Here is a 5,000-nt window from a genome sequence, read left to right as displayed (position 1 = left end):
TGGAGAGCCGCTGTGTCCCTGGATGAAATGAGAAAAAAGGTGAAAAAATGGCAAAGTGTCAAGGGAGAAATTCAGAAACCCAGGCCGAGCTGCCTGGAGCCCGGGGGCGGCTGCAAAGTCTGTGGAGAGCCGCTGTGTCCCTGGATGAAATGAGAAAAAAGGTGAAAAAATGGCAAAGTGTCAAGGGAGCTAGGCAGAAACCCATGCCTAGGGTCCTGGAGCCCAGGGGCCGCGGGAAAGTCTGTGGAGTGCCGCTGTGTCCCTGGATGAAATGAGAAAAAGGGTGAAAAAATGGCAAAGTGTCAAGGGAGCTAGGCAGAAACCCATGCCTAGGGTCCTGGAGCCCAGGGGCGGTTCTAAAGCCTGTGAGAGCCGCTGTTGCCCTGGATGAAATGAGAAAAAAGGTGAAAAAATGGCAAAGTGTCAAGGGAGAAATTCAGAAACCCATGCCGAGCGTCCTGGAGCCCAGGGGCCGCGGGAAAGTCTGTGGAGAGCCGCTGTGTCCCTGGATGAAATGAGAAAAAAGGTGAAAAAGTAACAAAGTGTCAAGGGAGAAATTCAGAAACCCAGGCCGAGCTGCCTGGAGCCTCAAAGCGGATAGAAATAGCGTGGAGAGCCGCTGTTAAGCCAGACGCCCTCTGGCGGACACAGGCAGGAGTTGCAGTAAATGCATTGAAGTCAATGGGCGAGAGTAAGCCATGCCTTGCGTCCTGGAGCCCAGGGGCGGTTCTAAAGTCTGTGAGAGCCGCTGTGTCCCTGGATGAAATGAGAAAAAGGGTGAAAAAATGGCAAAGTGTCAAGGGAGCTAGGCAGAAACCCATGCCTAGGGTCCTGGAGCCCAGGGGCGGCTGCAAAGTCTGTGGAGAGCCGCTGTTGCCCTGGATGAAATGAGAAAAAGGGTGAAAAAATGGCAAAGTGTCAAGGGAGCTAGGCAGAAACCCATGCCTAGGGTCCTGGAGCCCAGGGGCGGTTCTAAAGCCTGTGAGAGCCGCTGTTGCCCTGGATGAAATGAGAAAAAAGGTGAAAAAATGGCAAAGTGTCAAGGGAGAAATTCAGAAACCCATGCCGAGCGTCCTGGAGCCCAGGGGCCGCGGGAAAGTCTGTGGAGAGCCGCTGTGTCCCTGGATGAAATGAGAAAAAAGGTGAAAAAGTAACAAAGTGTCAAGGGAGAAATTCAGAAACCCAGGCCGAGCTGCCTGGAGCCTCAAAGCGGATAGAAATAGCGTGGAGAGCCGCTGTTAAGCCAGACGCCCTCTGGCGGACACAGGCAGGAGTTGCAGTAAATGCATTGAAGTCAATGGGCGAGAGTACCCAATGCGCCAAAAAAGTGCTGAAAATATGACAAAGTGTCAAATGAATGGGAGTCAATGGGCGAGAGTACCCAATGCACAAAAAAAGTGCTGAAAATATGACAAAGTGTCAAATGAATGGGAGTCAATGGGCGAGAGTACCCAATGCGCCAAAAAAGTGCTGAAAATATGACAAAGTGTCAAATGAATGGGAGTCAATGGGCGAGAGTACCCAATGCACAAAAAAAGTGCTGAAAATATGACAAAGTGTCAAATGAATGGGAGTCAATGGGCGAGAGTACCCAATGCACAAAAAAAAGTGCTGAAAAAGTCCACACGAGCCTAGTCAGAAATGCAGGCCGAGGCGGCTGGAGCCCCAAAGCGGCTATAAAAAGCGTGGAGAGCCGCTGTCGCCCTGGAGAAACGGAGAAAAAGTGCTGAAAAAAGGCCCACGTCCTAACGGACCTAGGCGGAAGTGCAGGCGAGGCGGCAGGAGTCTGAAAACCGCTATAAAAAGCGTGGAGAGCCGCTGTCGCCCCGGAGAAACGTAGAAAAAGTGCTGAAAAAAGGCCTAAATCCTAACGGACCTAGGCGGAAGTGCAGGCGAGGCGGCAGGAGTCTGAAAACGGCTATAAAATGCGTGGAGAGCCGCTGTCGCCCCGGAGAAACGGAGAAAAAGTGCTGAAAAAAGGCCTAAATCCTAACGGACCGAGGCGGAAGTGCAGGCGAGGCGGCAGGAGTCTGAAAACGGCTATAAAATGCGTGGAGAGCCGCTGTCGCCCCGGAGGAACGGAGAAAAAGTGCTGAAAAAAGGCCTAAATCCTAACGGACCGAGGCGGAAGTGCAGGCGAGGCGGCAGGAGTCTGAAAACGGCTATAAAATGCGTGGAGAGCCGCTGTCGCCCCGGAGGAACGGAGAAAAAGTGCTGAAAAAAGGCCTAAATCCTAACGGACCGAGGCGGAAGTGCAGGCGAGGCGGCAGGAGTCTGAAAACGGCTATAAAATGCGTGGAGAGCCGCTGTCGCCCCGGAGGAACGGAGAAAAAGTGCTGAAAAAAGGCCTAAATCCTAACGGACCGAGGCGGAAGTGCAGGCGAGGCGGCAGGAGTCTGAAAGCGGCTATAAAACGCGTGGAGAGCCGCTCGGATGATTTTTCAAAGTGTCAAATGAATGGGAGTGAATGGGGCAGAGTACCCAATGTGTAAAAAAAGTGCTGAAAAAACGACAAAGTCCACACGAGCCTAGTCAGAAATGCAGTCCGAGGCGGCTGGAGCCCCAAAGCGGCTATAAAACTCGTGGAGAGCCGCTCGGATGATTTTTCAAAGTGTCAAATGAATGGGAGTGAATGGGGCAGAGTACCCAATGTGTAAAAAAAGTGCTGAAAAAACGACAAAGTCCACACGAGCCTAGTCAGAAATGCAGTCCGAGGCGGCTGGAGCCCCAAAGCGGCTATAAAATGCGTGGAGAGCCGCTCGGATGATTTTTCAAAGTGTCAAATGAATGGGAGTGAATGGGGCGGAGTACCCAATGCGCGAAAAAAGTGCTGAAAAAACGACAAAGTCCACACGAGCCTAGTCAGAAATGAAGGCCGAGGCGGCTGGAGCCCCAAAGCGGCTATAAAATGCGTGGAGAGCCGCTCGGATGATTTTTCTAAGTGTGAAATGAATGGGAGTGAATGGGGCGGAGTACCCAATGCGCGAAAAAAGTGCTGAAAAAACGACAAAGTCCACACGAGCCTAGTCAGAAATGAAGGCCGAGGCGGCTGGAGCCCCAAAGCGGCTATAAAATGCGTGGAGAGCCGCTCGGATGATTTTTCTAAGTGTGAAATGAATGGGAGTGAATGGGGCGGAGTACCCAATGCGCGAAAAAAGTGCTGAAAAAACGACAAAGTGTCAAATGAATGGGAGTGAATGGGCGGAGTACCCAATGCGTGAAAAAAGGTCTGGAAAAACGACAAAGTGTCAAATGAATGGGAGTCAATGGGCGGAGTACCCAATGCGCGAAAAAAGTGCTGAAAAAATGACAAAGTGTCAAATGAATGGGAGTCAATGAGTGTTTTGGTCGACCAGGAAAAAACGCGTTTACGGGAGAGGGTAAATCAGCCGAGAGGGGGGGGGGGGGGTATACTTTACCCTCTCCCGTAAATGCCATTTTTCCTGGTTGACCAAAACACCTCCAGCACGATTTCGGAAACCCAGTTTTTAGAAACACTGACCTCCAGGGGAAGTACCGAGAAAAGCACACTTTTGAATCCGCTTTTGACGCACTGAAACACGGACGTGAGCTGGGGCTGTGCCGCTCTTGGAAAACCCCTGGAGGTTATTTTCTAAAACGGGTTTCCGCGTCCCCCGGGCGCCCGTGTTGGGCCGCGCAAGGCGGTCCGGGCTGCCCACCCCATCTGAGTGCCCCGTTGGGCCGCGTGCATGGCAGGCATCCAAGGAAGGCTGATGAGCAGCGGTGATGATGATGATGAGACACCAGCTGCAAATTTGACAAAGTGTCACCTCTCAAGCATTTCCAAGCGTGACACAAACAAAAGGGAACGGGAACTTTGATATGAGTGACTTGTGCTTCTTTTTCTCCAAGTGTCACTCCACAGCTGGCACCCAGGCTGTGTGACGCAGGTGTCCGACGAGGAGCGCCCGCGATGGGCCGCGTCAGGCGGCCCGGGCCGCGCTATCACCTCCGGATGACAACATCCAAAGGAGCACGTTGGTGCTTGCTGGGAGTTTGCGCACGCGATAGGCGACGCCTGGCGGCCCTGGCCGCGCCTCGCCAGCGGGTAATGACGACCGCGAGCGCCATGCTGCGCCGATGGAGCTGTCCGAGGAGCGAGAGCGCCCGCCATGGGCGGCATCCGGCGGCCCCTGGCCGTGCTTCGTCTGCGGGTCGCTCTCCACCTCCGGGTGGCCAATCCGAGGTGTCCGCAAAGTGTGTGCGCTCGCCATGGGCGGCATCCGGCGGCCTCTGGCCGTGCTTCGTCTGCGGGTGCACACTCGGAGCGAGGCTCCTGCTCGCTCCGGCGCGGTAGCTTTGTCCGCGCTCCACCTCCGGGTGGCGAATCCCAAAAAGCAGCACTTTGGTGCTACGAAGGTGTCAGAAGAGTGTGTGCGCCCGCCATGGGCGGCATCCGGCGGCCTCTGGCCGTGCTTCGTCTGCGGGTGCACACTAGGCGCGGTGGCTTTGTCCGCGCTCCACCTCCGGGTGGCGAATCCCAAAAAGCAGCACTTGGGTGCTTCGTAGGTGTCAGAAAAGTGTGTGCGCCCGCCATGGGCGGCATCCGGCGGCCTCTGGCCGTGCTTCGTCTGCGGGCGCACACTCGGAGCGAGGCTGCTGCTCGCTCCGGCGCGGTGGCTGGGTCCGCGCTCCACCTCCGGGTGGCGGAAGGAATCGAAAAGGAGCACTTTGCTGCTTCGCAGGTGTCAGAGGAGTGGGAGCGCCCGCCATGGGCGGCATCCGGCGGCCCCTGGCCGTGCTTCGTCTGCGGGTCGCTCTCCACCTCCGGGTGGCCCACTCCAAAGAAAATAAAAAAGGAGCCCAGCTCACTGGAAGGCACGCTGAGGCTCCGGCGCGGGTAAGAGGGGCCCGCGCCTCACCTCCGGGTGTCCGACAAAGAGGAGCCGAGTGTGCTCATTGGAGGCCAGTGGGACCTCCGGCGCGGTAGCAGGGCCCGCGCTTCACCTCCGGGTGTCCGACAGAGAGGAGCCGAGTGC

This window comes from Dunckerocampus dactyliophorus, unplaced genomic scaffold (genome assembly GCF_027744805.1).
Source record: "Dunckerocampus dactyliophorus isolate RoL2022-P2 unplaced genomic scaffold, RoL_Ddac_1.1 HiC_scaffold_72, whole genome shotgun sequence".
Taxonomy (NCBI): domain Eukaryota; kingdom Metazoa; phylum Chordata; class Actinopteri; order Syngnathiformes; family Syngnathidae; genus Dunckerocampus; species Dunckerocampus dactyliophorus.
Note: the sequence above shows the minus strand (reverse complement) of the source record.